The 26,468-nt window shown below is 40.2% G+C and overlaps 1 protein-coding gene and 1 long non-coding RNA gene across 5 annotated transcripts in view; both read right to left on the minus strand.

Moving 5' to 3' along the window:
- Positions 1-26,468, minus strand: part of RIN2 (Ras and Rab interactor 2) — a 247,649-nt gene that overhangs the window by 129,540 nt on the left and 91,641 nt on the right. The window lies entirely within an intron of this gene.
- LOC118496773 lies at positions 9,481-16,328 on the minus strand. The gene is made up of 3 exons (XR_004899325.1): positions 12,422-16,328; positions 11,046-11,050; positions 9,481-10,264 (listed from the first exon to the last, which is right to left on the minus strand). It is a non-coding gene; the product is annotated as an uncharacterized LOC118496773 (long non-coding RNA).

Below are 26,468 nucleotides of genomic sequence, written 5' to 3' on the forward strand. Positions count from 1 at the left end.
ATATATTTTAGAAAATAAGCAAACCTGAAAACCAATAAGGAAAAAAGACAAAACAAATTTTATAAAAGAGCAAATAACCTGAATGGGCCTTTTACTTAATATCCAAATATAAAGTATATAGAAAGGTGTTCGACATTATTACAGGACTCATAAAAAAAATCAAATTAAAACCACAATAAGATTCACCCATGTAACCAGCTGAATGAATAAAATTTAAAAGACTGAACACCTTAAGTGCTGACAAGGATATGGAGCAACTGGAACTTTTATAACACTACCGGTGGGAGTACATTTTGGTCCAGCCACTTAGGAAAACTAGAATATCTACTAATATTTATCTATGTCTACTGTATAGCAAGGAATTCTACTTCCAGGTATATGTCTAGGATAAATGAGGGCATGTGTCAACAAAAAGACATATGCACAAGAATACTCACAGCAACTTAATTCATAATAGCTGTTATTAGAAACAACTTAAATATCCATTAAACAGGAAAATGGAAAAACAAATTGTGGTATATTCATACAATAAGTACATACCCAAGAATTAAAAGGAGCAAATTATTGATATATATCACAACACAGACGAATCTCAAAAACTTTATTTTGAGCAAAAGAGACCAGGCATAAAAATGTGTATATTTTATACCACAGATCACGCAAAACCATGCTGACAGATATCAGAATGTAACCACCCTCATCTGGAGGTGGTATCAACAAAGAAACTATCTGAGGTGATGGAGATGCCCCTTGGCCTGCATGGAGGCGACAGGCGTGTATACATATAGTTCACTGAACTATACATCAAAGATTTCATTTCTACTGTATAAAAAATATACCTCAATAAAAATAAAACTTTTTAAAATGATGGCAGATAAAGTTTAAGATATTCTGGTATACATAAAGGCTTTAAAAGGCCACACAAAAAGCAGTCTCTCTTTCTGCTTGTTTATTTCTAGTTGCCCTGCAGGGTCTGTAAGCACTCCACTCATGTTTCTACTTTCATTTCTGATGGCCAATCACTGGAATGTACCAGGGGAAAAATAATAAATTTGATGATATATAAGTTACTATTGATAGTAATAGCACTATTATTTTATACAACACTAGTAGCCCAAATATTGTCAAATAAACCATGACACAATGCTTTCTTATCTCTTAGAATTTATTTTAATCTTATTAAAAGAGCCTTTAAAAGCTAGAGGGCTTATTTAGACATACTATGCTATCATGTGTAATTTTTCTGTACACATTGTAAGGAAAATATAAGCAAAGTAAATTGATTAATACAGCCCTAAAACTTCATATACAGTCTGATCTTTCAAGAACATTACTATGTAGACTCTTAAGAGACTGCCCTGTTACTGTCTGAGATTTCCCCCTCAGCCTCTAACATCAACTATGCACTTCTGATGCTGGCATTTTCTTGATCCTACAGAAAGAATCAATGTAAAGTTTTCAGACAACAACCTACACCCTTATTCCTTCCTCAGATGGTCCCTAAATGCTTTGGTGACTGAAACACTGAAACACCAGGGGCTACAGGTATCCAGTCAGGTCCACCAAAATAACAAGCAAGTCACACACACGGAATATGACAACCACCTCATGTCCACATGGCCACTAGGGATTGTAAAATGGCATCAGTTGTAATACCCACTGCAATTTCAAAGCTACTAAAGAATATGTAAAGCACCTTATCTGAAGGGGTAAGTAATTGAGTGTCTGGGAGTTTTGCAAATGCCTTAATTCTCAATAAGGTGACCAGGCTGTAGTGACAGAGGAATAATTTCGATGGTAACTCGAAAGCTATAGTTGAATCACTTACCTTCTACCTAAAGAAAGAGCACAGGTTAAGGATGGTCAGAGAAGAGATTAGGAAGGAGTAGTACAAAAAATTAGTTGAACTTCCACCCAAGATGGAGGTGTAGGTGGACACACTGTGCCTCCTTGCATGACCAAAACTAAGGACAACAAAAATTTAGAAACAAAAAACCAGAACAGATAGAGAAATAAACTGTACAGAAGTCTGACAACCATTCATCCAGACCAGTAAGAGGGGCGGAGTGGGAGGTGGATGGAGAGGGGTCGAAGGGTTGTGGCAGGAAAAAGTGGTGGCTGGCAGACTTGGGTGCGCAGGCTGCAGGTGGCAGTTGGCGGACCCCAGGTGCGCACGGGTGGCTGGAAGACCTGGTGGCAGACCCCAGGCATGGGAGGCAATGGCCAGACCCAGTGAGGTGTGCAAGGCAGCTGGCTGCCTGCAGTCATTCATGTGCAGATAAACCAGGAGAAAATGGGCAGTGACACAGACCTCCCAACCCAGGGACCCAACACTGGGAAATAAAGCCTAAAAGCACCAATTGTAAACACCTGTGGGGGTTCAGGTGCCGGGAGAATCTCCCAGCATCACAGAAGAGTTTGTTGGGGAGACCCACAGGGTCCTAGAATGTACACAAGCCCACCTGTCTGGGAGACAGCACCAGAAGGGCCCAATGTGTTTGTGGGAAGCGGCAGAGGGGACTGAAGTCCCAGAGCGCGTGGAGCAAGTGCCATTGTTTCCTCTCTGACCTTGCCCCCACATATAGCTTCACAACCCAGCAACTGGGCTGCCCTGCCCTGGTGAACACCTAAGGCTCTACCCCTCACTATGTAACAGGCATGACCAGACCAAAAAAAAAAAAAAAAAAAGCTCAAACAGAACAAATCAAAGCCTCACAGCCAATACTTTTAAGTGACCAAGAGATAGCCAACCTATCAGATGCACAGTTCAAAGCACTGGTGATCAGGATGCTCACAGAATTGGTTGATTTTGGTTGCAAATTAGATGAAAAAATGAAGGCTACACTAAGTGAAATGAAGAAAAATGCACAGGGAACCAATAGTGATGGAAAGAAAACTGGGTTTCAAATCAATGGAGTGGACCAGAAGGAAGAAAAAAACATCCAATCAGAAAAGAATGAAGAAACAAGAATTCAAAAAAATGAGGAGAGGTTTAGGAACCTCCAGGACATCTTTAAACTATCCAATATCCTAATTATAGGGATACCAGAAGGAGAAGAGGAAGAGCAACGAGTGGAAAACTTATTTGAACAAATAATAAAAGAGAACTTCTCCCATCTGGCAAAGGAATAGATTTTCAGGAAGTCCAGGAAGCCCAGAGAGTCCCAAAGAAGTCAGACCCAAGGAGGAACACACCAAGGCACATCATAATTACATTACCCAAGATTAAAATGAAGGAGAGAATTCTAGAAGCAGCAAGAGATAAGGGGACAGTCACCTACAAAGAAGTTCCCATAAGACTGTCAGCTGATATCTTAAAAGAGATCTTATAGGCAAGAAGGGACTGGAAAGAAGTATTCCAAGTCATGGAAGGCAAGGACCTACATCCAAGATTGCTCTATCCAGCAAAGCTTTCATTTAGAATGGAAGGGCAGATAAAGCGCTTCTCAGATAAGGCCAAGTTAAATGAGTTCATCATCACCAAGCCCTTATTATATGAAATGTTAAAGGGACTTATCTAAGAAAAACAAGATAAAAAACACATATAGTAAATGACAGCAAACTAGCAGTTATTAACCACCACACCTAAAACAAAAACAAACTCAGCAAACAAATAGAACAGGAATAGAACCACAGAAATGGAAATCACATGGACAGTTAGCAACAGGGGAGTGGGAGGAGGAGAGAGAGGGAAAAGGTACAGAGAATAAGTACTATAGACGGTAGGTAGAAAATAGACAGCAGGAAGGCAAGAATAGTATGGGAAATGTAGAAGCTAAAGAATTTATGACACATGGACATGAGCTAAAGTGAGGGAATGTGGGTGGGAGGGGGTGGGCAGGGTGGAGGGCAGTGAAAGGGGAAGATGGGATAATTGTAATAGCATAATCAATAAAATATATTTTTAAAAAATTAGTTGACATTCTCTCCACCTAAATGGGAGTAGTCTGCCCAGTACCTCTTTGGCAGGCACTTTCCTGTAGCTAGTGGCGATGAAGGCCTTTGGCAACCAGATCTGAATAATTTAAGCTATTAAGATCAGCCAACCAATGTCCCTTGTTCTGTCTTCATGTTCATAAGCACAATTTGAATTACGATTTGGTGCTCTAAATAGCTTCCTTTATTTTTATTTTTAGTATTTTTTTACTTTCTAATAAATATTTTTTATTTTTCAATTACAGTTTACATTTATTATTCTCTATTATATTCACATGTATAGCACAGTAGTTAGAAAATCATGTACTTTAGAGAGTTGTTCCCATGTTTCCAGTACCCACTTGGCCCCGTACATAGTCATTACAATATTCTTGACTATGTTTCATATGCTGTAATTTATATCTATGTGACTATCCTGTAACTAACAATTTGTACTTAATCCTCTCACACAGCCCCTGAGCCCTCTCCCCTGTGACAACTGTCAGTCTGTTCTCTGTGTGTATGAGTCTATTTCTGTTTGTTGATTTTGTTCTCTATTCGTCTTTCTTACAAGAAAAGAATAGAATGAGTGGATGATAATTATCTGGTCTACAATATGTTCACATTTCTTATTGCAAATCAACAAATTGGTATCCTGGTATATGCATCAGCTATGTCAGTTTAGTTGGTGGGAGTCCTTTATGAGTAGTGATCATAAACAACCTGAACACGCTGATAAAAATCAACTTGATGATGTTACCCACCCCCTATTCTTCACCCCCAATCTATCCACACCCCTGCCACATGAACCTGCAGTTTCCCTCAATAGAGACAAGGACCTTCCCTGCACCCTTGATGTTGGGCTTGGTTATATGACATACTTTGGCCAACAGAATAAATGGGTTTAAAAGTGCTTTTGCAGTTGGGCTTGTGCTGTAGTGCCTCTGCCACTGCCATGAAAAACCCATCCCAGAGAACTCAGAGTGATGAGAGACCCAAGAGGTAGACCTAAACCAGACACTGACTTGGAACCAAGCCCAGGTGAACCCAGCTTAGATCACTGAACTACAGCCAACCTGCAGACATGAGAGAGGAGAAAATGTGTGTGGTTGTATGCCTCTGATTTTGGATGTGCTTTGTTAAGCGGCATTCTTGACACTATAGCTAAGTGATACACCTTCTAGCCAGTCTCACTGCAGCTGCCACAGTGCCCACTAACAACATGCAGTCATCCCACTCAAGCTTTCGAGAGCACAGTGTTCTTTCTCCTTCTAGATCCTTGGCTGAAAATGCTTCCCAATCCCCTTCATCTATACCTGGCTCCAAGCTTCCCCTGTGTATGGAACTCCAAAGCTGTGAATCTTTTCTCCCTCTTGAGCCAAATCCTGTTTAGTCTAGTGTCACCTTCATACCATCTGGAACTTCGTCTCATGTACCGCAAATTTTCTCTTTGTCCCCCTTGCTCCACTGTCCCCTCTCACTATCCTGGTTCCCAGCAGGCCTGGAGATCAGTGCCCCACCACACTTTAGGCAGACTCCCTCTCTCAGGCATTTGTATCCCCAATGTGCACTCCATTGGATCTTATTCTTATCACTGGATATACTGCCTCAGGGGCAAGTGTTGTTTGATAAAGGTCAGGTGGCTTTTCCACTGAATTCAGGGTTCTCCAAACCCCCTTTGGAAGCCTGTGCTGATCTTTACAGCCACATCTAGCAATGTGACTGCTACAAATAGAAGGTAAGATAGCAACAGTGGCCAACTGCTCTGGGAGAACTGTAGAGGACATTTCCCTTGAACTGATTCACAAGTGTGCTTCTGTCCCATCTACTATCTAGTGAGAGTCTGCACTAATGAGGAGATACATTGCATTTCCCCTTACAAATGATCACTCTTAGAAGAAATGACAGACTGCACTGAGCCAGAGACTGACTGTGTGGGGACAGTGAACAACCTCCACCTTGTCCTATAGGTTTTCACTGATCACATATTGGGCAAAAAGGAGGAATGTGCAGGTGGTGCTAAAAACAGCAAAAAGAAATTTGGGGATGGGGAAGGATTCCTCTTTGTGGTAATTTGTGGGGAAAATAATTGATGAGGCCAAATTAACCAAATGTTAATGGCCTTTGTCCTCAGACATATTTTTTTCAGAGTGTCCAAACTAAAAAATCCTCAGGCATGAGGCCGTGAACACAGCATGGATGCTTTCAGAAAACCCTGAAATTTACTTTAATGAGAACAGTCACTTGTGTAAAAACAAAGACCTTGTCTTTGGAGACAAGAACTTGTTCCCTTCTGATAAATCACAAGGGACAAAAGGGAAAATCTGATCTTTACAACTGCTTTTTCTAGCCTCATATATTTACTTCACATTTTCTGGAGGCTGCTGTTTTGAGGCATTAAGAGACTTGTATTTTAATATAAAAACCACAGAATCCTTGCTTTTTCTGTGCTGTGCCATTATCTGACTCTTGGCAGACTTAAAATTCGTCCTTTTAAAACTATTTCCTTTTGGAGGTCAGCTGAAAGTCTGGTTCAAGCACCACATTGATAAAGCTGAACACAGGACCACTCTTAAAAGCCAGCCATTATGGGTCTCAGTAGAAAAACACTACATGGTGCCAGGCTTCCAAGACATCATGCCTCAAACGTGGCTTTGTGTCAATGCAGCTGTATCCACAGGCGAAAAGTTAAAAGACTTATTTAAAAATATTTCCACTTCTGGAAGCCCTGTCTCTGCAACTTCCATGCATAACAGGAGCAAAGAGCTGGGGTAGGAATATGGTCTCTCAGCTCCCGGGACCAGGCTGAGTGCCGTGTTCCTGTGCCCAGACCTTGGCCTGTTTTCCAGGCTCTCTCTTTTGATCTAAGCATGTATACATGCACAAGTGCCACCATAGTTGGTCAGCATTGAGATGTAGAGGAAAAGTCATATTTTCTAACCATCTATATTTAAATGACAAGATACTAAAACCTGTTTATTTATTCTATGATGAGATGACCTCATAGGGAACCAGAACTGTATTTTTTAATTGGCAAAACCTGGTGGTTTCAGAAATACGCAGCTTTAATACAGTGTAAGCTTTGATATCCAGTTAATTCTTTTCCCTTACAACTCTCCAAAATGGCCAGAGCTTGACTTTTTGTCCCTATAGAATCCTCCCAGATGTTGTCACCGTTGTATAGAACAAGTAGACAGTAAGACAGAAGATACAGATACTTGGGGGAAAGCTAAATTATAGTAGTCTCCCCTTATCCACAAGGGAAATCTTCCAAGACCCCCTGGGAATGCCTGAAACCATGGATAGTACTGAGCCCTATATATATATTATGTTTTTCCTCCTACACACACATACCTTTTCACTTAAAGAAAGCACTCTACTTCTTCTGTGTGGCATATCTGAATTGCCAGCATCACTACCCTTGTGCTTTGGAATCATTATTAAGTAAAATAGGGGTTACTTGAACACAAGCAGCATAATACCATGAAGGTCCATCTGATAACTGAGATGGCTAAGTGACTAATGAATGGGGAGCTTACACAGTGTAGAAACATGGAGATGATTTATGCCCCAGGTGGAATGGAGCGGGAAGGCATGAGAAAAACTATAAGGGTTGGGACCACAGTGTTGCCTCACCATGTGACAAGTTAGCTGGCTGGAATAGCAGGTGCTTGCTCCCCCACAGAAGACATGCTCCCACCCTTCTGGCCAGAATGGAGGCATAAGTAGATACATTTCACTTCCTTGCACAACCAAAAGAAGGACAACAACCAATATAAAAACAAAAAACAACCAGAACTGCCGGAAAATCAAACTGCATGGAACTCTGACAACCAAGGAGATAAAAAAGAAACATTCATCTAGACAGGCAGAGATAGGTAGCCGGGTCAGAGAACAATCATGGAAAGGTGATGCCAGACAAACCAGGCTGTCCCACATTCATGTGTGGATAAACTGGGAGGAACAACTTGGGAGTGAGACAGACCATGAAACTCAGGGCTCCAGCAAGGGGAAAGAAAGCCTCAGAATTTCTGGCTGTAAAAATCTGCAGGTGTTGTGGCAGTGGGAGAAACTCTCACTCTCACAGGAGTCAGTTGGTGACACCTGTGGGGCTCTAGAATGTGCACATACCTACCCACCCAGGAATCAGCACCAGAAGGGCACAATCCCCTTGTGGGTAGCAGGGGAAGTGACTGAAAGTGGGGTGAGAGGCAAGCAAGCAGTATTGTTTCCTCTCTGACCCCTGCCCCACATGCAGCACCACAATGCAACGAAGTGGGTTGCCCTGCTCCTCACAATGTAATAGATGCACCAAGACAAAGAAATATGGCCCAAATGAAAGAGCAGATCAAAACTCCAGAAAAAGAACTAAGCAACAAGGAGATACACAACCTATCAGATGCAAAGTTCAAAACACTACTGACCTGGATACTCACAGAAATGATTGAGCATGGACACAAAATAAAGGAAGAAGTGAAGACTACACAAAATGAAATAAAGAAAAATATACAAGGAGCCAAGAGTGAAGGGAAGGAAACTGGGATTCAAATTAATAACTTGAAACAGAAGGAAGAAATAAACATTCAACCAGAACAGAATGAAGAAACAAGAATTTTAAAAAATGAGGAGAGGTTGAGGAATCTCTGGAACAACTTTAAATGTTCCAACATCCGAATTATAGGGGTGCTAGAAGGAGAAGAGGAAGAGCAAGAAATTGAAAATTTAGTTGAACAAATAATGAAGGAAAACTTCCCCAATCTGGAAAAGGAAATAGACATGCAAGTCCAGGAAGCTCAGAGGGTCCCAAAGAAGTTGGACCCAAGGAGACGCATACCAAGGCACATCACAATTAAATTACCCAAAATTAAAGATAAGGAGAAAATCTTTAAATCGGCAAGAGAAAAGGAGACAGTTACCTACAAAGGAGTTCCCGTAAGACTGTCAGCTGATTTCTCAAAAGAGACCTTACAGGCAAGAAGGGGCTGGAAAGAAGTATTCCAAGTCATGAAAGGCAAGGACCTACATCCAAGATTACTCTATCCAGCAAAGCTATCATTTAGAATGGAAGGGGGCAGATAAAGTTCTTCCCAGATAAGGTCAAGTTAAATGAGTTCATCATCACCAAGCCCTTTTATATGGAATGTTAAAGAGACTTATCTAAGAAATAGAAGAAGATCAAAACTATGGATAGTAAAATGGCAACAAACTCACAACTATCAAAACTGAATCTAAAACACAGAACCAAAAACAAACTAAGCAAATAACTAGAACAGGAACAGAATCACAGGAATGGAGATCACATGGAGGGATTTCAGTATCAGGAGTGGGGGGAGGATGAGAGAAAAGGACAGGGAATAAGAAGTGTAAATAGTAGGTAAAAAATAGACAGGGGGAGGTTAAGCCAAAGAACTTATACATATTACCCGTGGTGGGGGGAATGCTAGAGGGAAGGGGGTGCAGGGCAGAGGGGTATAAAGGAGAGAAAAAGATGGGACAACTGTAACAACATAATCAATAAAATATACTAAGAAAAAAAAAGATGTTCTCTCCAGTTGGCCACAGTCCCCACCGTTCCCAGTTGTCACACATGAGTTGTGCACCTGTTTAAATGATTATCTGGTTTTTCAGTCTGTGGCCCCTGCAGTAGACATAACTTTGAGACACCAAGATAACTTTTTTGAATTATCATAGGCTAATGTTCAAAGTAATACAGTTACATACTATTGGCAATAGGAAAAATTTTTAGCAGAATTGAAACTATTTTTATCAAGTTTATATTCTAGTGGTTTCAATGAACTGTTGAGGGCTTTGATCCTTTAGCTTATATCTTGGTAGAATAATTGGTTCCAGTTTCAGAGGCAAGTGATGTTTTTTATCCTTTAAATATCAGAGACAATGAAGTGTTCAATGGGCAGCTCCAAACAGCACAGAATTACAATTACAAACTGTTTCCAATCTTACCAGCCAAGCTGGAAAAATACTATACTGACATGGTTTCTAGGGTATTTCTCTCTTAAGTTATTGTGGCATTAGAGTTTTATACTTGAAGATTTACATATGATTGACAATCAGGAAACTAATAGTTTATTCTTTTGGCATCTCTATTTAAGCTATTTGTACCCTGAATCTTGTTAATATACCTAAATCATGTTGTATTAAACTTTATAGAGAGCTCACGGCCCATGGTATTGCCTGTTTTATAGAACTATAAGATGTATCCTTATAAAGCCAACATCTTTTACTTAAAAACATTTTGAGCACTATAAGTTATTTTGTCAGAGTAATTTACTTCTAACAATTTAGTTCTCAAAAGAAACTTAGAGAAAGTGACTCTGTCCTTCAATGTTGTCTGACATTTTATTTTATTTTATTTTATTTTATTTTATTTTATTTTTTGCAGGGGAAAAGCCATTTATTCTTATTGTTAGTTATTTAAGCTTAATATTAGCATTTTAGTATCCCTAAATGTTATCTTGAAATCCTGCCTAGGCCTTGTGTATAAACACACCATCAACAACAACCTGTCAGTCCATCAATGACAAGCTGAGGTGGGCTGTGCTGGCTGTGCTTTGGTATTAGGATGAGTCATGCAAAATGGCTGATATCGAACCATCTTTCACCCTCAAAAATAGTAATTTTATGTAGTCTAATCTAATACTAAACTTCTTTTTTTAAATATATTTATTGATTATGCTATTACAGTTGTCCCATTTCCCCCCTTCTCTCCCCTCCCCCCTGTACCCCCCTCCCACCCACATTTCCCCCCTTTAGTTCATGTCCATGTGTAATACTTGTAAGTTCTTTAGTTTCTACATTTCCCATGCTATTCTTGCCCTCCCCCTATCTATTTTCAACTTACATTCTATGCTACTTATTCTCTATACCTTTTCCCCCTCTCTCCTCCTCCCACCCCACTGCTGCTAACCCTCCATGTGCCCTCCATTTCTGTGGTTCTATTCCTGTTCTAATTGTTTACTTAGTTTCTATTGGTTTTGCTTTAGGTGTGGTTGTTAATATTTGTGAGTTTGCTGTCCTTTTACTATACATGTCTTTTCTTTATCTTCTTTTCTTAGATAAGTCCCTTTAGCATTTCATAAAATAAGGGCTTGGTGATGATGAACTCATTTAACTTGACCTTATCTGAGAAGCACTTTATCTGCCCTTCCATTCTAAATGAGAGCTTTGCTGGATAGAGCAATCTGGGATGTAGGTCCTTGTCTTTCATGACTTGGAATATTTCTTTCCAGCCCCTTCTTGCCTGTAAGGTCTCTTTGGAGAAATCAGCTGAGAGTCTGATGGGAACTCCTTTGTAGGTTACTGTCCCCTTATCTCTTGCTGCTTCTAGGATTCTCTCCTTCGTTTTTACCTTGGCTAATGTAATTATGATGTGCCTTGGTGTGTTTCTTCTTGGGTCCAACTTCTTTGGGGCTCTCTGAGCTTCTTGGATTTCTTGGAAGACTGTTCCCTTTGCCAGTATGGGGAAGTTCTCCTTTATTATTTGTTCAAATACGTGCTCAATCTGTTGCTTTTCCCCTTCCAATTCTGGTACCCCTATAATTCGGATATTGGAACGTTTAAAGGTGTCTTGGATGCTCTTAATCTTTTCCTCAATTTTTTGAATTCTTATTTCATCATGCTTTCCTGCTTGGTTGATTCTATCTTCCTTCTGGTCCACTGTATTGTTTTGAGACTCATATTCCTTCTTTCACTATTGGCTCTCCTCCGCGTGTCTTCCTGCATCTCTTTTATGGTAATCTGCATTCTTTCATCTAAATTTCGTCCAAAATCAACCAGTTCCGTGAGCTTTCTGATCACCAGTGTTTTGAACTGAGCATCTGATAGATTGGCGAATTCTTGGTTGCTCAAAAGGATGAGTCCTGGGGGACTGATCTGCTCTGTTGAAAACATATTTTTTTTTTCCCCTGTCTCTCCTTTTTATTTTCTTTTCCCCGGTCTGGTTGCTCTTGTTACGGTGGGGAGTGGAGCTTTAGGTGCTCACCGGGGCTGGGCCCCCCAGTCGCTAGATTGTGACGTTATATGTGGGGGCGGGGCGGGAGCGGGATGGGAGAAAACAATGGTGGTAGTTCCGTTCTCCTGGACTCAGACCCTTGTCTGGGCTTCTGGGCCGCGAGTTCTGCCCTGGTCCACAATCCCTACCCCTCTGTGTCTGCCAGCCGCAGCTTGCGTACTCAGGGATCACCGCTGCCTTCTTGCGCCCCCGGATGGCTTTTGCGCCGATTTCGCGCCAAACCTTCCCCCAACCTCCGCGCGCCACCGACCCGCGCCAGCCCCGCGCCCGCCCGGCTCGTCTTCTCCTACCAGTCCGGAAGAACTCGTCTACTTCAACTTCTTGGCTGCCCGACTCCCATTCAGATAAATCCTCTGCTGGATCTGGGTGTTATTCTGATAGTAAATTATTGTTGTAAATTATTGTTTTTCTAATCTTGGTTGTACGAGGAGGTACAGTGCGTCCACCTATTCCTCCATCTTGCCGGAAGTCCCCGACATTTTATTTTTGAACGTGCTGATGGGTGTGGTAGTGTAAAAGTTACTGGATAAGACATAAGAGAGGCTGTCTTTGACTGGCTTCACAGTCTAGAAGCTCTGTCTTTAAGCTAGCTGTATAACCTAAAAAGGAGTTGACTCATTCCTCTGAACCTCAGATTCCCTATATTTAACATAGGATTGGTGGATTCCAACTTTTAAACTGTACATTAGAATTGTTTTCTTTAAGTGAAATCCTAGGTGGAAGTTCATCAGAAAAGGGCTGTGCTGCCTTGGATGAAAGGCGTGAATGTGAGGTCCTCAGTCGGGATACTCCTTCACACTATTCACAGGCAGCCCTAACTGGTCTGAAGACAATCGGATGAATGACACACTCATTCCTTTTCCAGGTTGCAGAGTTTCTGAACCAAATATTAAAACTGCCCAGGACAGTATGGCTGACCTTCCAGGATTGTACAGACTCTTCTCACTATCCTCACAACATTCTCCATACACATCTGTCAGGTATCTCAGTAGCCTTAGACTATCCTTTGTTCCACTCCCTGCCTCATCTTTCTGCTTTTCTGAGCCTCGCCAGGCACCAGCATTCTGAAGTCCCATTCTTTCAGAAAGCTTTCTCAAGCATTTTGTGCTCCCTCCATCTTGTGTCTCCCCAATTCCCTTCTCAACCACGAAGCACTTACAATACAGCAATCTTATCAGGAATTGACAAACATGCCATACAGGACCCCCTCATGGAGGAGGAGGAATAGAGGAGATCCTCGCTGAACACCAGCTGAACTCCAAGTGTTTCCATTATTGGCCTCTTACTTTCCATGCTAAATCTAAATCTTTGCCCTGATTTTTGACTGTGGGAGGTTCTCAAAACTTTTGATCTTTGGAAAGGCCACCTTTATCACATGATAGGCTCCTTTCCAATGAGTTCACCTAGATCATCTTCCAATATGGACAATTACTAGTTGAGAAACATGAGGCTCTCTGCCTTTATGAGTCAAATAATCATTTCAACAGTGGCCTTTTTATTCCATAAGTTGGCAAAGCCTTTAAGGTTGCATTTGTTACTCCCAACTGCAGGTATAGTTATAGATTTAACTCAGTTCAGTAGAACCAAAAGAAAAAACAACAACAACTTGTATTCCAGGCAGCAATGCCAAAAAATCATAATAAAGTACTCTTGAAAAAGCCCTTACATGCTATGTATGAAGGACTGAATATGGTCTATATGATCAAATGTTCCCTGAAGAACAGACATCTATTAAGGAATGAGGGGAGCCAAAGAAGAAAGTGGTACAAAAGTGCTATGTTGGACATGGAGATCTCTTGACTTATGTTTCAAGTCTCAACAACAAAGTACCTTAAACTTGAGGTTTTAAGATTTTAAATCTGTTAGTTCCTAGAAAGTAAAGACAGCTGTTGATGATTGCTTTGACAACCCCAAGCACAGTGAGGTGCTCATGAGATGACTTTGTGAGCCTGCACAGAAAGACTCTGTCGGGCCCCAGGGAATACAACTGTACGTATCTGAAACTTTATTGCTGACTACCCATCCTGGACCAATGTGCTCTCCTAGCAGTTCAGGGTGTGACTAGACATATAAAGACATCTTAATTATCAGAGGTATTTTTGGGTTGCGCCAAGGGTCATGGCAACTAACTCTTCAAAGAACCAATTAATGAGCTGTGTCAACAGTTACAAAACATTTTCCTATAAACTGTGGGAAAGGGCTCTTTATGGAAAGGAAATGACGATGTGTATTTGTATATTAAAAGCCAAACAAAGACATTTTCTTTGTTTCAAATTGTGTCTCCCCCAACATTGCCTGCTCATTGCATTGTAACACTGAAGAAAGCCAGGTATCCTATGAAGGTTGAACAACAAACCCCAAAGTCCTGCCTAAGAAACTTCTGATAAGCTTGACCACTCTCTTAACCAGGCCTTGCACCAGGGGAAGAGCCATGGGGACAGAAGCCATGAGATCCGAACTTGGCCAGTTCCACTGGAAACACATCATGTAACCTTGAACCAGGCATATTCTCTCTGAGTTTTAGTTCCTTTGTTTATGAAATTTGAGGTTGCAATTGTTGATATTAAAATATTGGCATTTTAATTTCCTTGGTTATGGAAATAACATATGTTCACTGTAAAAATACCTGATTCATCCAGAGGCTGAGTGGGAAGGGAGGGGCCCTGCCATCACAGCAGAAGTAGGGAGGGGGATGAGGGTGCAGAAGGTCAAGAAAAGGCCCAGAGAAAACCCACAGGTGAGGGCTGTACTAGATCTTTCAGGTGAAGCTAGAAAGAGAAGAAAGAACAGGGCCTTCTCTAGTCAAATAATTCTCTTATGACACAGCAAATTCTGAGCAGGTTGAGCTCTCACTGGTAGAGAAAAAGCATTAGGCCAGGAGACATGTCTGGTTCCATCCATGGTGGAACTGGTTTTGTTACTTTGGGTGAGTGATTGAACCTACCCAATCTCCATTTTCTCATCTGTAAGATGTAGACTATAGTCCCTACTTCAAAGTCTGGCTGGAAAAGTAAAATGATTCTAACTCATGAAAGCTGTAAGCAATCTCCAAAGCCATATTCTCATTGCCACAAGAAAAGAAGTCCTTCCTTACCTTTGACTTTATTTTATTCCCTTCATAAGTATTTAAGCAATTATATACAACAAAAGAGACTGTGCACAGCAGCTTTTTTCACCAGTTAATTTGTTCTTCCTTCTCTGGAAACTATACGGTGTTTAGCCAATGATTAAGGCAGACCAGGGGATAAGAACAACCGCCAGGGCACATCAAGGAGGTGGTGAGCAAGTGCATGGAATCTGACTTGGGCCCTTCCCACTAAAAAACAAATCTCACCCAACAGTTTCTGCAGGAACCCTAAAAGAGGTCAGTCCACTCATGTACAGATAAAAAGTGATCACAGAGAACTTATAGGCCCACCAAGCTGGCCAGCTTGTGTTGTCAGGCCACTGGATGGGGTGACAGGGACTACAGGAGGAGGCTTGGGTAAAGTCTACAGGGAGCCAGTGAATGGGGGTGGAGGTGGTACATCTAGCATCAGCCCTGCACCTAGAGCCATATCCATCAATGGTGAAACAAACACTGGAGTGTGGGTATGCCAAGACTTCCTGGGTGACTCAATCCCACAGGTAACAAATATGTCTGAAATGGACATATTCAAACCATCAATTTAGATTTTACTATGTGTGGGATTGTGATTTGCCCTAAGTATTAGGGAAAGAGGCCTGAATGGAAACATCCAGCTTGCAGGCCCCAGGATGATGCCCAGTGAGGAAGGGAGTGGATACAACCACAGTCCTCCCCAAGTGTTATGAAATTACCCTGCTCTTCACAATCATCCACTGTCCCAAAGACCCCCTTCCCACACCATCTTCATCTCCTTACAATACTACATTGTTCATTAGATGCATTCCCTCCCCTACTGCTTATTTATTCATTTAATATTTTTCCAAAATAGAATTCCTTTTTATCTGCTACTATACAATGATTGCAAAAAAATATTTTTCCCAAACAGGTTAGGCATAGTGATATTCTCCATCCTGTTTCTCCCTATAATCGTATTTCTCCTACTCCCTCACTATTGGAAGTTTGGGATATATCTTACCAGAATAATCCTTTCCCTTAATTTTTGGTTATATGTGAAATATACACAAAAGACTTAAGAAGAAAATGATGAATTTTTATATATGTCTACAGTTGGACCAAGATTTTAAAAATTCCTGCCTCCCAGAAGCTTCTACTTTGCCCTATCCCAGACAACCTCCCCAGAAAGAATCGTTACCCTGACATCTATCCTTATACTTTACGTTTGCCTGTTTGAACTACATGTAAAGGTAATCATACAATATGTGCTTTTTGGAGTTTCATTTTCTTTTTCTTCCCTTCTCTTGCTTAATTTTCTTTCCTTCCTCCCTTCGTCCTTCCCTTCCTTCCTTCCTCCCTTCCTTTCACCTTTCTCTTCCATGTACACTTCCTCTCTTCCCTTTTTTTCCTTTCTTAAATACACTTATTTAAAGAAGTAGACACTATTCTTCATATATCAGTCCACCCCTTTTGAGGGATCCTTAGCATATAATTCTTTCCCACTCTTCCTCATTTTTTTTCATGCCCCATGCCAATCAGTAGACCTGCAAGTTCTTCCAGGAGCCAGGATTCCTCCAGGCATTTAAAGTTGGAAAGCAGTCCCAGGCTCCTGGCACTACTATGGAGCATACCCCTTCTTTGTGGAACATAAGGAAATGAAAACCAAAATGACCAAATAGCAAGCTCTGCTACACACTGAATTCATAATATCCCTGTTAACCATGAATGTGTGATCTTACAAGAACCATGCAGGCCAGAGGCAATGGGATAACATATTCAAAGTGCTGGAAGAGAAAGACAACCAAAACTTCTATATCCAGCAAAACTATCCTTCAAGAATGAAGACATTTCCAAATAAACAAAAGGTGAAAGAATTCATTGCTACCAGAGCTGCCCTACAAGAAATACTAAGAGTCTGGACTCAGAAGATGGCGTCGGAGTAGGAAGGAGCAGATTCGGCTTTCCTCTGCTCAGGGGAGAAAATCCTGACCGATCTATGGAGTAGAAAGGCAAGCAACCAACATATTTCAGCATTTTTGAAAACAGAGGACCAAGGATTGTGGCAGAACTGAAAGAACAAAGAACAGATCCTAAGGGGAGTGCTGCAACAAGGTAGGGTCCCAGGACAAGCGTGTGGGCCCGGGGCTGAAGCCCCAGGCCCAGGGCCGCTGCTGGGTTTACCATAGGGTTCTTGCGAGACAGCCAGGTCAACTGCTCCCTCCCCAGCCGAGCAAGGTCTGAGTGGCTCTGGGAGGAATCCAGGTACTGGCAAACACATGGGGGCGGTGAGCAGCTTTGGAGGCAGTGGTGGACACCAGAGGGGCCCAGTCTCGCAGCAGACCTGGACTCCCAGGGTCACCGGTCTGGCTGGAGCTTTGGCGCTGGGAGAAGCCAGGCCACTGTGGGGAGCGGCGGGCTTGAACGGGAGGAATTTCTCAAGAGGAAGGAGTGAATAGACACAGACACTGTTTGGGGAATTCTCCTAATGTGATCAGTAGCTCCAGCCTGTCTGCATCCCAGCTGTGCGGGTGCGCCTGCAGGGAGAGCATCCATGCACACCAGCCCACAGCAGTAGCCTTAGGGAAAGACCTGATTCCCACACCCAGGGCCCAAAGCTGAGGAGCCAGTGTGAACTCCACTGGCCAAGGAAGAAAAGCCAAAGAAATCATCCTTCAGCCTGCCTCAACCAGCAAGAGCAGAAAAACCGGTTTGGCCACTTTGAAATCAAGAGATTTTTTAATTTGATTCTATTTTTCTTAACAATTTTTAATTTTTTAAGTTTTATTGTTTTTATTCTCTTTTGATTTCTTTTTCCTCTCTTACCTGATTTCTTGTTTTATTCATTCCTCCTTCCTGTCCTCCAATTTTATCTCTTCTTCCTTCCTTGGTCTGCCTTTTCTATTTTTTACTTTTTTAAATTTTTTCCTAAATACCTACAAGTGAGACAAAATCCTGGATCTGTGAAAAAACCAAAGTTGAACCCAAAGAAGGGGCATCACAACAGCTGGGACAGTGAGATAAATGTCACTCTGCTATTACAGAGAACCTGCAAGTTATTGCATATTTGTATCATTATTATTTTTCCAGTGTTCCTACATCTTTTTTTAACAGTATTTTTATATCCCTCTTCTTTTTGTATAGCCTGCTTTGCTAGGCTGGATATATTGTATGACCTGACAGCTTTCCCCTGATATCTCTTTCTATACTGTATTACTAATCTACTGTCCTTTAACTCACCTGTGTCCCATCAGCACACTACTCAATGTTCTGTACTCCCTATTCTTGTTACCTAGATCTCATAGACTCTGCCATATGAAAGTTGCCATAATATTATTGTAAATAACTGCTGTTCCATGCAATTGTAATTACTTCACAACACCCCCCCCCCCCCCCCCCCCAGATCTTAGCCCATTTCAAAGTTTCCTGAACTCTATTACTGTAGTGGTTAACTCTATTCTCTCACACACTACACCTATTTACTATCCTTTACTCTCACCTTACCCCAGAATCTGACCGCCCACAACCTCTCTGCTTTATAGATCCAACTCACAATCCTTCCTCCCCCAACAAGAGTCTTATCTTCTTTCCATCCTTTACAAAAAAACAGCTAGCTGGGTGAAAGACCACGGTTAACACTATACATAGTGAAAGGATCTCCTATATCTTCCCTACTTGCTACTACTGTAAATAGCATAGAATTCTCTGTTGCTGTCTTAAACCATTTTGCCTTCCCCCTCCAACTGATGACAAAAAAGAATAGGTGGAAGAGGTGAACACCAGGATATCCACTGGAAGAGGAAACCCAGCAACAAAGGAACCACTAACAGATAACAACAGAAGGTGAAGGAGGGAGTAGTAACCACACAAACCTCAATCCAGGACTTATCTGGAAATACAACTAAACAGTAGAGACAGTACCCAATACAAGCAACTGAACAAGATTTCTTTAAACCTTGTACACACAGAAGAACCAGCTTCAACACAACCTGCCCTCACCAGCACAACAAAATACAGAAGGTGGTGGACAGAGTGACCCACATTTAACCAGCTGGTGGGAAGGAACCACCAAAGAAAGACTCAACAACAATCAAAATCCAAAGGCAAACACAAAGCCAACTTAAACGACAGCCCAAGACCAGTGAGCTTGGGAGATCAAGGAAACAGCACCACTGAAACTCACTGCTATTCTATTAAAGAAGTTCACAACATAAACCCAGGGAGCCAGAACAGATCAATATAAGAAGCTGAGGCGAACAAGAAGAGTCTCACAAACAATGGGAAGACAAAGAAATAATCCCCAAATGAAAGGAAAGGAGGAAGCCTCAAAAAGAATGCTAAATGAAATAGAGGCAATTCAACTATCAGATATTGAATTCAAAGCAGTGATTGTCAGGAAGCTCAATGAGCTCACAATGAGCTACGAGAAACTACAGGGAAGCTACAATGAACTCAATAAAAACTACATCAGCATAAAAAGGAAATAGAAACTCTCAACAAGAGCCAAGAGGAAATGAAGAATACAATTTCTGAACTGAAGAACACAGTAGAAGGAATGAAAAGCAGGATCGATGAAACAGAAGATCGGATCAGCGAGCTAGAGGACAAAGTAGAAGAAAACACCCAGAAAGAGCAAGAAAAGGAAAAGAAGCTCAGAAAAAATGAAGAGGGATTGAGAGAAACGCAAGACAATATGAAACATAATATTATCCGTATAATAGGGATACCAGAAGGAGAAGAAGAAGAACAAGGGGTAGAAAACCTAGTTGAACAAGTGATGATGGAAAACTTCCCTAATTTGATGAGACAAAAAGTCACACAAATCCAGGAACAGAGAGAGTCCCAATCAAGAGGAACCCAAAGAGGCCCACCTCAAGACACATCATAATTAAAATGGAAAAATTTCAAGACAAACAGAGAATCTTAAAGGCAGCAAGGGAGAAGCAGGAAGTAACATACAAGGGGGCCCCAAAGATAAACCTATATACAGCTAACAGCTGACTTCTCAATGGAAACACTCCAAGCCAGAAGAGAATGGCAAGAAATAATCCAAGTAATGAGAACCAGAGGACTGCAACCACGACTACTTTACCTAGCAAGGCTCTCAATTAAGATAGAAGGCCAAATAAGAAGCTTCTCAGACAAAAGAAGTCTAAAAGAATACACCTCCACTAAACCAGCTCTGCAAGAGATGCTAAAGGGACTGCTTTAAGGAAAGAAAGGAAAAGAGAGAGTGAGAGAGGATCACACGTACATAAAAGGCAATGAATAAGTACCTATCAATAATAACCTTAAATGTAAATGGATTAAACGCTCCAATCAAAAGACATAGAATACCTGATTGGATAAGAAAACATGACCCACACATATGCTGCCTACAAGAGACCCACCTCAGGATAAAAGATCTGCACAGGTTGAAAGTGAAGGGCTGGAAACAAATTTTCCAAGCAAATGGACAGGAAAAAAAAGCCGGGGTAGAAATACTCATATCTGACAAAATAGACTTCCAAAGAAGGACAATAAAGAGAGACCCAGAAGGTCATTTTATAATACTCAAGGGAAGAATTCACCAAGAAGACATAAATATTGTAAATATATATGCACCCAACATAGGAGCACCCAAATACATAAAGAAAATCTTAGAGGACTTCAAGAAAGATATGGACAGCAACACAATTATTGTGGGGGATTTTAACACCCCACTATCAAAAATGGACAGATCTTCCAAAGAAAATATCAACAAAGATACTGTGGCATTGAACAATACCCTAGACGAGCTGGGTTTTACTGATATTTACAGAACCCTCCATACTAAAGAAGCTAAATACACATTTTTTTCAAATGTACATGGAACATTTTCAAAGATTGACCACATGATAGGACACAAAACAAGCCTCAACAAGTTCAAAGAAATTGAAATCATACCAAGCAATTTCTCAGATCACAAGGGACTGAAACTAGAAACCAACCCCAAGGAAAAAAACCCAAAACACTCAAATTCATGGAGACTAAACAGCATGCTACTAAACAATGAATGGGTCAAGAATCATATTAGGGAAGAAATCAAAAGGTTTTTGGAAACAAATGCAAACGAACTCACAACAAACCACAACTTATGGGACACAGCCAAGGCAGTCCTGAGAGAAAAGATCATAGCGATACAGGCCCACCTAAAAAAGTTAGAAACATTTCAAACAAACAACCTAACCCTACGTCTACAAGAACTCGAGGAACAACAACAAAGACAGCCCAGAGCAAGCAGAAGGAAGGAAATAACCAAGATCAGAGCAGAATTAAATGACATAGAGACTAAAAACACAATTCTAAAGATCAATGAATCCAAGAGTTGGTTCTTTGAAAAGATAAACAAAATCGACAAGCCTTTAAGCAGACTCATCAAGAAAAAAAAGAGAGAAAACCCAAATAAACCCAATCAGAAATGAAAGAGGAGAGATTACAACAGATACCACAGAAATACAAAGGATTGTAAGAAATTACTACCAAGAGCTGTATGCCAAGAAATTTGAAAACCTAGATGAAATGGACAAATTTCTAGAAAAATATAATCTTCCAAAACTCAATAAAATGGAAGCAGAAAGCCTGAACAAACCAATAACAGCAAAAGAAATTGAAGCAGTAATCAAAAAACTCCCAACGCACAAAAGCCCTGGACCAAATGGTTTCACAGGAGAATTCTACAAAGCATTTAAGGAAGAACTAACACCTATCCTTCACAGACTATTTCAAAAAATCGAAAAAGATGGAAGACTCCCAAACTCTTTTTATGAGGCCAACATCATCTTAATTCCAAAACCAGATAAAGACACAACAAAGAAAGAAAACTACAGGCCAATATCGCTGATGAACATTGACGCTAAAATCCTCAACAAGATACTGGCAAATCGCATCCAACAGTACATTAAGAAGATCATACACCATGACCAAGTGGGATTCATTCCAGGTACGCAAGGATGGTGCTATATTGGCAAATCAGTAAATGTAATACATCACATAAACAAAAGCAAAGACAAAAACCACATGACCATATCAATAGATGCAGAAAAAGCATTTGATAAGGTACAGCACCCATTTATGATAAAAACACTCAGTAAAGTGGGAATAGAGGGTGCATTCCTCAACATAATAAAGGCCATATATGAGAAACCTACAGCCAACATTATATTCAATGGGCAAAAATTAAAATCTTTTCCACTAAGAACAGGAACAAGACAAGGATGTCCACTTTCACCACTTGTATTCAATATAGTACTGGAAGTTCTAGCCACAGCAATCAGACAAGAAAAAGAAATAAAAGGAATCCAAATCGGAAAGGAGGAAACAAAACTGTCACTGTTCGCTGATGACATGATAGTGTACATAGAAAATCCTATAGACTCTACCAAAAAACTGCTTGACCTAATAACTGGATTTGGCAAAACAGCGGGATACAAAGTCAATATCCAGAAATCAAAGGCATTTCTGTACAACAACAATGAAACAGCAGAAGCAGAAATCAAGAAAACAAATTTCATTTGAAATAGCAAAAAAAAAAATAAAATACCTAGGAATAAACCTAACCAAAGAGGTAAAAGACCTGTATTCAGAAAACTACATAACACTCAGGAAAGAAATCAAGGAAGACACAAACAAATGGAAACATATACCGTGTTCATGGATTGGAAGAATTAATATCATTAAAATGTCCATACTACCAAAAGCAATTTACACATTCAATGCAATACCTATTAAAGTACCAATGGCATATTTCACAGACATAGAACAAACACTTCAACAATTTATATGGAACCATAAACGACCCTGAATAGCTGCTGCAATTTTGAGAAAGAAGAGTAAAGTAGGAGGAATCACAATACCTGACACTAAACTATACTACAAGGCCACTGTAACCAAAACAGCCTGGTACTGGCATAAAAACAGGCACATAGACCAATGGAACAGAACAGAGAGCCCAGAAATAAACCCAAGCCTCTACGGTCAATTAATATTTGACAAAGGAAGCATCAACATAAAATGGAATAAAAATAGCCTCTTCAACAAATGGTGTTGGGAGAACTGGACAGCTACGTGCAAAAAAATGAAACTCGAGCACCAACTTACACCTTATACAAAAATAGATTCAAGGTGGATAAAAGACTTAAATATAAAGTGTGACACCATTAAAGTCCTAGAAGAGAACGTAGGTAGGAAAATCTCAGATATTTCATGCAGAAACTTTTTTACTGACTTGTCTCCTAGAGCAAGGGACAGAAAGGAAAGAATAAACAAATGGGACCTCATCAAAATTAAAAGCTTTTGCACAGCTAAGGAAAACAGTATCAAAATAAAAAGAGAACCAACTGTATGGGAAAACCTATTTGCCAATGATACCTCAGACAAGGGTTTAATCTCCAAAATATATAAAGAACTTACACGACTCCACTCTAAGAAGACAAGTAACCCAATTAAAAAATGGGCAAAGGACTTGAACAGACACTTCTCCAAGGAGGACATACAGAAAATCCAAAGACACATGAAGCGATGCTCAATATTGCTAGCCATCAGAGAGATGCAGATTAAAACCACAATGAGATACCACTTCACACCAGTCAGAATGGCCATCATAAACAAAGGAACAAACAAGAAGTGTTGGAGAGGCTGTGGAGAAAGGGGGTCCCTAGTGCACTGTTGGTGGGACTGCAGACTGGTACAACCACTATGGAAAGCAGTTTGGAACTTCCTCAGAAAACTAAAAATGGATATGCCTTTTGACCCGGCAATTCCACTGCTGGAACTCTATCCTAAGAATACTAAAACACCAATTCAAAAGAACCTATGCATCCCAATGTTCATAGCAGCACAATTTACAATAGCTAGATGCTGGAAGCAACCTAGATGCCCATCAGTAAATGAATGGATCAAAAAACTATGGTACATTTACACAATGGAATTCTATGCAGCAGAAAGAAAGAAGGAGCTCCTACCCCTTGCAACAGCATGGATGGAGCTGGAAAGCATTATGCTAAGCGAAACAAGCTAGGCAGTGAAAGACAAATACCACATGATATCACCTTTAACAGGAATCTAAACAACAAAACAAAACAAAACAAAACAAAAAAACTAGCAAAATATAACCAAAGACACTGAAATAGGGGATAGTCTGACAGTGACCAGAGGGGAGAGAAGAGGGAATTTCAGGGGGGAATGGGTAAGGTTTACAGGAACAAATTCAGAGGACACATGGACAAAAACTAGGGGTGGGGGGTAATGGGAGGGAAGGGCTGGGTGGGTGGGCTGGAATGGGAGTAGGGGGGAGAAAACTGTACTTGAACAATGATTGAAATAAAAAAAAATTAAAAAAAGAAAAGAAATACTAAGAGTCTTCAGGCTGAAATAAAAGGATACAAAGAATAACTTAAATCCCATGAAGAAATAAAATTAAGGTGACTAAATAGAAAAACATAAAGGACAATATAAATGTATTTTTTGTTCAAAGTATTTTTTTCTTCCAATCTGATTTAAAAGACAATTGCAAAAAACAGTATAGTTAATACTTGAACAACAGAGGTTATGGGCCTCTGAACCTTCACACAGTTAAAATTAAAAACTTCAGTTGTCCCTCAGAATCTGAAGGGTTGGGGGTTGGTTCCAGAACCCCCCACAAATACCAAAAACCACGGATGTTCAAGTCCCTTATAGAAAATGACGTAAAACAATGCATACAGTTGGCCCTCCACATCTGCAAATTCCCAACTGTATGTTTTGGATCTGCAGTTGGTTGAATCCAGAGATATGAAACCCAGGGATACAGAAGGCTGATTGTATTACAATACTAGCACAAAAGAGAGAAAACAGAGGTATATAGAAGCAAAGTTTTACATATTGTTAAAATTAAGTTAGTATTAATCCAAATTAGATATTTAAAAGTTACTATGTTCACTGTAATCCCCAGGGTAAATACTAAAACAACTGAAAAAAGAAAAACAAGAAAATTTCTAAAAATACATTTAAAAATTTCTATTTAACACAAAAGAATGCATTAATGGAGGAAGAAAAAATGCATAAGACATTTAATAAAATGGCAGATGTAAATCCTATCTTACTGGTAATTACATGAAATCTAAGTACATTAAACACACCAATAAAACAGAGATTAGAAGAAATTTGAAAATTCGACTGTATGTTCTCTGTGATGGTTAATTTTGTATGTACTTGACTAGGCTAAAGGATGCTCAGAGAGCTGGTAAATCTCCATAAGAGACTAGCATTTGTACCAGGAGACTTACTAAAGATCACCTTCACTAATGTGAGTAGGCATCATCCAATCTGCTAAGGGCTTGAATACAACAATGAGCAGAAGACCAAATATGCCTTCTCTGCTGAGTTGAAACATCCATCTACTCCTGACCACAGATACTGGTATTCCTGATTCATAGGACTTCAGACTCAGACTGGGACTTACATCATTACCCCTCCCACTCCCCAATTCTTAGCCTTTGCACTTGCACTTATACCATCAGCTCCCCTGGTTCTCAGACATTTGGACTTGGATTGAATTGTGCCAGTTTTTGTGGGTGCAATTCAGTTCAAGCTTACAGACAGAAGATTATGGTACTTCTCAGCCTCCAAAATTGCATAAGCTAATTTCTATAATGAATCTCTATTTATATCTATATCTGCCTCTGTCTATGTCAATGTCTATATTTATTGGTTCTATTTCTCTATAGAACCCTAACACACTCATTGTAGGAGATGGACTTTACAGTCCAAGACACAAATAACCTGAAAGTAAATGGATGGAGAAAATTATACCATGCAAACAGTACCCAAAAAGAGAGCTGGAAGGGGCTATACTAATATCAGAAAAAATAGACTTTAAGATAAAAATTGTTACTAGAGACAAAGAACATTTTATAATGATAATAGGGCCAAGCCATCAAGAAGACATACAAAATACATATGCCCCTAACGACAAAGCTCTGAAATACATGTAGCAAAAGCTCAGAAAATTGAAGTGAGAAGAAACAGAAATTTAACAATAAGTGATGGATTTCAATACCCACTGTTATTAATGGGTAGAATTAGATAGAAAATAAACAGGGAAGAAAAGACTTGAACAACACTATGAACAAGCAGAACCAACAGACATCTGTAGAATATTCCACCCAATAACAGCAGCAGAATATACATCCTTCTTAAGAGCACATGGAACATTCTCCAAGGCAGATCATATCTTGGGCCATAAATCAAGCCTCAATCTAATTCATTTCAGGAGACTGTATTATCTGATACCAAAAACAAAGTCATCACAAGAAAAGAAAACTATAGACCAAAAAGCTTCATGACTATAGTGGCAAAAGTCCTCAACAAAATAATAGCAGAACAATTGTAGCAACATACAAAAAAGTTACAACAACATAACCATGTGAGAATTACTTTAAAAAATCA

The sequence above is a fragment of the Phyllostomus discolor genome, chromosome 9 (genome assembly GCF_004126475.2).
Source record: "Phyllostomus discolor isolate MPI-MPIP mPhyDis1 chromosome 9, mPhyDis1.pri.v3, whole genome shotgun sequence".
Lineage (NCBI taxonomy): Eukaryota > Metazoa > Chordata > Mammalia > Chiroptera > Phyllostomidae > Phyllostomus > Phyllostomus discolor.